Genomic DNA, 9,151 nt, shown 5'->3' with positions numbered 1-9,151 from the left:
CGTGCGGCACTTTGCCGGCTGCGAGGACTCAGGGGGTGTGGAAGAAGGCCTTACTTTTCGGTCAGACCTGGAGAGACTGGCTTGCATTGGCACCAAACCAACTGCCCAAGCCTACTGTGCTGGCTCAGAAGCACACTCTGGGGGTCCTCTCACCACGTTTGCGAGCCAGCCCCGGGGCCGTGGTGTCCCGGCCTGATGTTCTGCTCACGGTCTGACCCGACGGGCATGGACGGGGCAAGGCTAGGAAGGCTACGTTCTCCTCTGCAGGCCAGATGAGCCGGGAACCCATTCCCATGGCATTCGCGGTGTTGGCAGAATGCAACACAAGACGCTCTGTGTCTAGTAGGAAAGGCGTGTGCATTCCTGCTACGTGTGTCCTGGGTGCCGTCCTCAGCTCCTTGCCGCCTGGCCTCCCTAACAGCAGACAGACAGGTGGCTCCAGGCCAGCAGATGGCATCACCTGGCACCCTCTTAACAGGGTTCACCCAGACATCCTCTTCAGGGTCCCCATTGCTCTATGCTTGTGGCTTCTCTAAGGGTCAGTTTCTCTGTCCTCCAGGGCAAACACACTGCGTGTCTGCTTGCGTGGTTGTTGCGTGAGTGTGCTGCTGTGGGAGCCCGCTTGGGACCTTTTCCAGGGTCACCTGACTGGGTGCCAGTCACAGAGGGGGACAGGGCTTTTATGCCCAGGGAAAAGAGCTGCTCAGAGGGGTGAATGCATCTTCTGTCCTGAAGTCCTTCTCCCCTAGAGACCGTGTGGCCAGCGAGGAGCCAGAGAAAGAGCACCTGAACACAAAGACTTAGAGGAAGACGGAAAGGTGAGGAAGAAGAAAGGACAGGCACACAGATGGAACCAACACTCTTTGTCACTCTTCTCCTGAGTAGCAAAGGACATGGGCTGGAACAAACTGTGGCCACACTTTCCCCCCCCCCACTCTGGCCTGGCAGACAGCATCGGGGCACCTGTGTCCTGGAATTGCCCTAGATTCTCCGGGGCATGGGCTGACGCTTTCCACACACACTGGTCCAGGGCTCTCGGGGGTGTGTACCGTGTCCTGAGTCCTAGAGGAGTCTATTCAGGTAGGCGAGGGACAGCCTGGCATTGCCTGGCTTCAAATACCAGGCGGAGGGCCCCCCGGGAGGAAGCGGCGGGAGGGGTGAAGGTGGAGGTGTGTCCCGGAGGGACTGCAGGCGGGGGCGCCGCAGCTGGCTCCCTGAGTGGTGCCTGCAGCTCGAGGGGCGGGGCCCTGCGTGGCCACGCCCACCAGCCGTTACCTGATTGGACGCGGGGTTCTCCCTCGTCCTGGGCCAGCCCAGGAGTCAGTCCCACCAAGGCCGCACACGTGATACAGCGTCATCCTGGGGCGTCACAGCATGCCCGCTATCCCTTGTGCGCATGCGTTCAGCGGCCCACGGCCTCTGGGAGGACGCTGCCTCCCGCAAACGACTAAGGGCGCCGGAGCTCCACCTGCCCGACCGTTTGCGGGAGCCACGTGCTCTCACCTCCAGCTCCTCTCCGCTGCTGGCTCTGCGCGCTCACGACCAGGACCACATGGAGAGCGCGGCGGGCTCCGGGGAAGGCGGGGCTGCCCCGCCGTCCTGCACCACCTTGGCCCTGGAGGGGGGCCGTGAGGCGTCGGGGCCCCACGCCCAGGCAGGCGCCTGGGGGGAGGCAGGGCCGCTGCAGGCCCTAGGTGCCGCCGGGATGGGCGCAGAGGCTGTGTTGGGTGCTGAGGCCCAGCAGGGCAGAGAGCAGGCCAGCCCCGGGAACGAGTTGGTGCTGGTGGTGGATATCATGGTAGCGCTGGACCCTGGTGTAGAGGAGGTTGAAGGGGAGCACACTGTAGAGGAATCAGAGGAGGAGGAGGACAAGGAGGCTGAGCAGGAAGCCAAAGTTGCGGTGGAGTCTCAGGACACAGTCAAGTCTGAGGAAGAGGAGAAAGCTGAAGTGGTGGAACGGCCTGAAGAGGCTGAGGAAGGGGAGGCTGTTGAGGATGAGAAGGAGGACACTGAGGAGGGGGCTGTTGCGGAAGAGTCTGAGATATACCTCCAAGAGGTTACGGAGGTGGGGGAGGAAGCTGATGAGGGAAATGAGAAGTCCACGGAGAAAGAGCATGAGGAGGCGGAGAAGGCTGAGGAGGATTCTGTGGTCGGAGCATCTGAGGCCAAGGAGGAGGAGGCTAAGAAGGAGGAGGACGCAGATGGTGAAGAGCAGGTGGCTGAGGAAGAGGAGGCCGAGGAGTGGGAGCAGCCTGAGGAAGGGGAGAAGGCTGAAGAGGCTGAGGAGGTGGCTGTGCAGGAGGAGGCCAGGGAGGAGGGCCAGAAGGAGGAAGAGGCGCAGGAGAAGCAGGAAGGGGAAGAACAGCCAGAGGCACGGCGGGGTCCATCCCTGTCCCCGCTCGAGGCTCTAGGGGCCCTGCAGTCCGAGCTGGAGCCCGTGAATAAGCAAGCCAGCAGGTCCTACTCTCGGCTCAAGCTCAAGTCATGTCAGAGGCGGCAGCGTCACCTGGAACACCGAAGCGCCATTATCCGGGGCATCCCTGGCTTCTGGGCCAAGGCTGTATCCTTCATGCTGTCACTGAGGGATTCCGATGTGTCTGGGCCAGTGCATGAGGAACGAGAGGGAGGGGGCTGTTGACTACCAACATGCATCATGGGGGGGAAGCCCCCTCACGCCCCGCAGCATTGGAGAGGACACGCTCATGCCGTGGGGATCAAGACAGCCTGGAAATCCTGGTTCCGGTTGGGCGTGGGGGCCGCAGGGTGCTCTCGGTGTCGCACGAGGCACTGAAACTCCGCTGGGCATCTAGGAGCACTGGTTCGGGTCAGAGTCAGGAATAGCAGCAGGGTGTCTTCACCCAAAACACATTCACACCAAGCTCGGGTTCCCCTGGGTAGAATGCTGCAGGCAAGGGGTGGTGAGAGCCCACCCGGTCAGCCTGAGGCAGGAATGTGTGCTGTCCGGGAACGCGCTAGTTCTGACTAGCCATCATCACAGGAGGTAGAGCTGTGGAGGGGGTGTGGGGCGGGAGGGGTGTCTCTCAGGGTGCCAGCTGCCTGTATCCGTGCTGAGATATGTAGCACCACGGGGCGCCGTGGTCCTTGAGGCAGCCGGGGCGGAGGCAGTGGGACCCCGCGGCGGAGAGGGGAGACAGTGCCCGGTTGCTGTCCAGACTCGCTCTGTTGCTGTAGCTCTTTCATCTCCAGCCCTCGGAGCTCCTTGACCGAAAGCAGTTTGTGAACCACCCGCAGATGTCAGCCATGATCAGTGAGCAAGATGAAGGCATACTTGGCTACCTGACGGATTTGAAGGTCTGGCCCGGGAGACTGAGGCCGGGGTGGGGGACAGGAGAGGAGAGGGTGGCCAAAGTGAGTCCTCCCCCAAGTCAGGAGGGTCAAGGGCTGCTGGACAGAGCTTTCACCCCTCTGCCCCACTTTCCCGCCGGGCAGGTGGAGGAACTGCGGTTTCCCCGTGAGTGCCGCCAGATCCTGCTCTTCTTTCGCAAGAACTCCTACTTCCGGAATGAAGTGGTTGTGAAGGAGTATGTCGTCAGCGCTGCTGGTAAGAGGCCGCTGTCTGGATGGGCGGTGGCAGGTGGAGGAGGGCGGGTTGCCTTCCCCGACTCATTACCCAGCACCCTCTCACACACTCGTCTTCCTGCAGGGTACGGGCCATCTCATTCCCCTCCCATCCAGTGGCACCAGGATTTCGAACGAGAGGCCCACAGCCGCAGGCACCACAACAGCAGCCTTAACTTCTTCAACTGGTTCTCTGACCACAGCTTTGCCGGGGCTAGCAGGATAGCTGAGGTGGGGCCCTGTGACACACAGCGTAAATGACCTTGCTGGCTTCTCCAGCTGCTTGGGATGGACACCTGAGCCCCGCCCCCGTTTCTCCTGCCAGATCATCATGGACGACCTGTGGCCCAATCCCCTGTAGTATTATGTGAGCAAGAAGGCAGCAGGAGAGGGAACTGAGAGGACGACAGGTGAGGAGCCCAGGGCGTGGGCGCCGAGACGTGTGCTGTCGGGACCCCTGGGCGCTGGGCTACACAAAGGAAGACACTGAGGTTCACAGGAACACTCCGAGACAGCGACCCCGGGACAAAGCACGTCACCCTGACATGGAACGTGGGGAGGTGCAGTGCCAAACGGGTTGTGCCTGGGGAAGCTTGAGGCAGGCGAGGCCACGCAGCGTCATGGAGCAGAGCCGGAGAAGCAAAGCCGGCTCAGCGGCCGCACTTGCGGCAACTGTCATTCTGTGGCCCGTGGACGGCAGCCTCAGGTCTGCGAGCAGCGCATTACAAGGGTGACCAGAGGCACCCTTGGCCCAAATGTCTGGGTGTCCTGGTGCAAAGCCGCACCCCGCCTTCCCGTCCCTTCTCTGTGTTGATCACCACAGTTGTCCCCTTAAATTCTGGAGGAATCTCCTTTGCCAAGCCCACTGGCCCGCGGGCAGTCATGAAGGAGCACGCTCGTTAATACGTGGCTGGAGGAAACCTAAAGCGATCACAGTCGGGGGCAGGGGCTTGGCCAGGGGAGAATGAACGCCATTCCCGACAAGAACCTTGAAACCCTCAAGCAACCTTAAGTATGGCCCAGTGAAGATACCCACTGCTCTCCTCCTGTGTACATGTGCACGTGTGTCCCCGCGTGCGTGCTTGTGCGTGTGCGTGTGTGTGTGTGTGTGTGCCATCTCGTCTAGGGAGCTTCATGATGTTGAAGTGAGGATGAGGACCATCGCACTTGACGGAAAGCAGTCCGGAAACTTCAGAAGGAGCCGAAGGGTCAACCCGCTTCCTCTCTGCAGGAAATAACTGAAGACAGGTGCCGGGGTGAAACACGGCCTGTTGAGGCCCCGGGAGCCCTGGAGAAATATCGAAATGTAAATAAACAACGTCAAGTGTGTTTCCGTGTGTGTCTGTGTGTGTGTGTGTGTGTGTGTGTCTGTGTGCTCTGGCACACGCACTCTTCCTCCTGGAAGGGGCTCCAGGGGACTCACTGAACACAGCAACTGCATGTCGGTGTTTTCCTTCTGCGCCTTGGCTTCCCCAGTCTGTGGATCGGCCTGTCCTGTAGGCTTGCCCACAGGGCTAGGACACACATGGTCTGGGACTGCATCCCAGGGGGCAGAGGTACCGTTCCCCCAGGCCCAATGGGGCTGGGCAGGGAGAAGACCTGATCGAAAGGCCAGCCAACCGGGGCTCATCTCTTCCCTGGGGAAATGAGGGAGTTCAAGGAAAGGGAATAACGAGCCAGGGACAAACACGTCCAGTAGCCAGGTTAGGTGGACGCCGATGGTGGCCTCCAGGGATGCTCCCTGGTGGATGGCCTCAGACACACCCACCGCACATTCCATGGGGGGAGGACTCAAGGTCCATGACTCTGTCGAACCCAGTGCCACTGGTCTCCCCAGGTCTAGGAACGCACACAGCCTCCTGGTGACACAGTCAGGCTCTGAGGACCAGCAACCACGTTAAGGAGTGAGGGCCAGGCTGTATGGAGGGACTGTGGGAGAGGGGACAGAGGGAGCTGGGAGGGTAGGAAACATGACCCTCTCATTCCGGCACAAGGGCCCAGGAGAAAGGAGAAATTGCAGGGGGACACACACACACGCATGCTCACACACAGTGGTGCACAGACACTGCGTCCTCACACACACACTCAAACAGCCGCACCCACAAGCTGACACACACACTCACTCAGGTGCACCCTCAGTCACCCACCCCCACACACACTCCACTCCCTCACATGTCCTGGCACACACAAGCTCACACAGCCACGCTCTGCGGGCATCTCTAGTGCCCTGACTCCCTAGGGCCCTCGTTTGGGCTCCCCCAGACGACAAAGAGGCGGAGGCGTGCGGGAGGGGTGGTATGGTTCCTCAGGACTGGCAAGGCCCAGTCCATGCAGCAGTGTGCTTTCTATCCCATGACCATTGTGGTGCTGAGATTCCTGTTTCCACATGTGCTTAAGGCGTTTGCCCAAGGCCCTCTCTCCGCTGAAGACCCCACAAGGTAAGCACCACCAAGAGGCACGAATCACTGGTCCCTGTCACAAGCTGAGACAGTTAGTCTCCAGGTGTCAGCCCACAAGACCCTTCCACACGTGAACAATAACCCCATAGGTAGACAGGGGCAGGATCAAAGCCGTGATTGCAACACCTTATCAGGGATTGCACAGGGCCCCACACTCCAGGTTGGAAAGAGCTTATCCAACTCCCTAAACTTTTGTTTTGTACATTACCATGGCTTCCAAGATCCTGAAACTTTATTTTATTTAAACTTATTTATTTATTTATTTATTTATTTATTTATTTATTTATTTATTTATCTGACAGAGAGAGAGAGAGAGAGAGAGAGCGCACAAGCAGGGAAACAGCCGAGGGAGAGGGAGAGTCAGGTTTCCCGTCGAGCAGGGAGCCCGAAGCGGGGCTCGATCCCAGCAGCCTGGCTGCAGGACCTGAGCCAAAGGCAGACGCTTAAGCGTCTAGCCACCCAGGCGCCCCAAACCCCCTAAACTTGAACAGGAACGCAGCAACCCTTTGGGGGAGCTCTCTACGCTTGCTGAATAAACTTTGCCCTGCTGCCCACCACTCCTCTTCTGGACTACATCTCCTTTCCACGACGCGGCATGACCGAGAACCCGGGCACTGAGGGACCCACATTCCTCGATCCAGACTGCTGTCTCATCGGAGAGGACCACATCAGGAGTTCACTAGCGTTCTGGTTCCATGGCTCTGAACCACTTGTGTGTTCCTGGCCCTTCTGGATCTTCGTGTTCTTGTCTGTGTAAAGTGTCCCTCTTTGCCCGTGTTAGTCTGTCTTCCCGAACATGCCTTGGCGTGTCTTGGCCTGGCTGTGCCTGTGCCGTCAGGTCTCCCATCTCGCATCCGTGCTGAGCCCAGATAGGCACAGCTGTGCCTCTAGGAGTGCTTTGGGCTTTGCGAGTCTCTGCTTGGCTACAGCTGCCGGGCTGTTGGCCTGCCAATGGGTTTCCGTAAGGGTTCCTGTCTCTGAGTCTGTCCACCTTTGAATTGGACCCCGTTTCATCCATTTCGGGGTCAGAATCCTCTCCTCCTCCGACGGGGGCACGTTAGGAATCTCTGGTGAGTCCCGAGAAGTCCTTCACTTCCTGTACCGTAGGGTGGCGCAGTGACGCCTCCTTGGAAACAGAGGAAGGGCCAAGCTCCTCCTGCCGGGCAGCGAGGGGCTCACCAAAGGGTCCTCAGCCGCCCCGCTTAGGGCCGAAGGTCACTCATCGTTCTCCCTTTTCCCGCTTTCAACTACTTTGTGGCCTCAGTCTCTTGCACAGTGCGTAGATGTGGGCAGGTTTTCAAAGGCAGAACGTCCTGCTGCCGTCCCCATCTTGCTGTGTTGCCGCGTAGCCTGCTCCTGAGCAGGACCGACTGACGTCCGCCACTGTGGTACTTGGTTTCTGTGTAGCCCATGCCCCTTTCCATCCTCGATTCCTGCGTTACGTCCTCCTTTGCTGTACGCTTCGTGTGTCTGGGAGACAGGCGGACATCTCTGGCACCACTGGATCGAGCTCCGCTAGGCCTCCGAGACCTTGTGCGTGAGCGAGGTACCCAAGGCACCGTCACGGACATGCGGGGACCTCCAAGAGGTCCTTCCTGCCCCTTCGTTCTGAAATTCCTCTGCAAACGCTTGGCTGATCCCAACGCTAGGGACGCAGCCAATATTGCCACCTGCCGGCCCGGGGCACCTTGGGTCGGTAGAACTCCTGCGCCGGGCGGAACTCAGTGTTGACACCCTTGAGCCCTCCCCGACCCCGTTCACCCCGTCACCACTGCTCTACCCTGGGGTTGCTTGCCCGCCTCTGGCTCTGTTAGCTTCCTACACATGGGTGCTCCCACCCATAGGCTTTCTCCTGGGAAGGGGCTGGCTTCCTCCACGGTAGACAGTGCTTTACCGATTCTACGCTGAACGCCCCTTCTTGGGGGCCCTCCCCACTCACAGTTGCAGGGAACACCCCAGCCTGGGAGAACCTAGGTTTGCCCATACGTGGACTTGGTTGACGTAGTGGGCGAGGGGCCTGCTCCCGGGTGGGTGTCGTGCCTCCACTTCACGTTCTCACAGCTTCCAAGACCCAGCTCTGTGCATGCTGAGCCGACGATCCTACACATGCCCCTGCTTGGATGCACTTGTCCTTCAGGCCACACAGGCAACGCAGCGTGGTTCCATAGGCAAATCCTGCTCTCCTGTTTCCTCTGCGAGTACTTTACGGGGATGCCTTGTATCTCAGGCTAGCCCTTGGACTTAAGGGTCTAGTGACCGGCTTCCTTTCAGCGGGTAGGACTCTGCTTATCTTAGAGCCACACACCCCCACCGCCACCCCACGGCCCTCTCCCTACCACCCTAGGCTCATCCTCTCACTCCTTCTCCTGATGCCTGGTGCATATTTTCTCGGGCGTCCTTGGCGACCATAACCTTTACGTTACACTCTTTTTCCCTGAACGTGTTGAAGGTTATCACCCACTGCCTTCTGGCCACCGTCCATCCTAAGGGGAAGCTGGCTCTTCCTCTCACTGAGGAACCCCGGGGTGTGATGGGTCAGTCCCGCCTCTGTGGGCTGCCGAGAGGCCTGTCCTTGCCTTTGCACCAAAGACAAGAGCCCATTGGCCTGGGCATCCCTTTGGATCCTTCCTTCCACTAGGACTGCATTGGGCTCCTTGGATGTGCAGAGTCAGCATTGTCCGCAAAGTGGCAAAGCTTTATCACCTTAGGTCCTCATGCACTGGCTGCCTCTTCCTCTCTCCCACCTCTTCCTGGCATTCCCAATTTGTGCCTGCTGGTGGTCAGCATGAGCTGACCCCTCTCCCTCCCTCTCCCTCTCTCCCTTCCTCTCTCCCTGCAGAGTCTCTCCCTCCTCTCTCCCTCTTCCTTTCCCTCTCTTCTCCTCTCCATCCCTCCTCTCCCTCTCCCTCCTCTCTCCCTCACCCTTCTGTGTCCCTCTCCCTCCTCTCTCCCTCCTCTCTCTTCTTCCCCCTCCCTCCTCCTCTACTTCTCCCCTTCTTTCCCTCTCTTCACCCTCTCCCTCTCCTCCCCCTCTCCCTTCTGTGTCCCTCTCCCTCCTCTCTCCCTCCTCTCTCTTCCTTCCCCTCCCTCCCTTTTCCTCCCTCCTCAGTCCT

The sequence above is a fragment of the Ursus arctos genome, chromosome Y (genome assembly GCF_023065955.2).
Source record: "Ursus arctos isolate Adak ecotype North America chromosome Y, UrsArc2.0, whole genome shotgun sequence".
NCBI classification, from domain to species: domain Eukaryota; kingdom Metazoa; phylum Chordata; class Mammalia; order Carnivora; family Ursidae; genus Ursus; species Ursus arctos.
The sequence above is the reverse complement of the archived record's forward strand: the minus strand, read 5'-3'. Positions refer to the sequence as shown.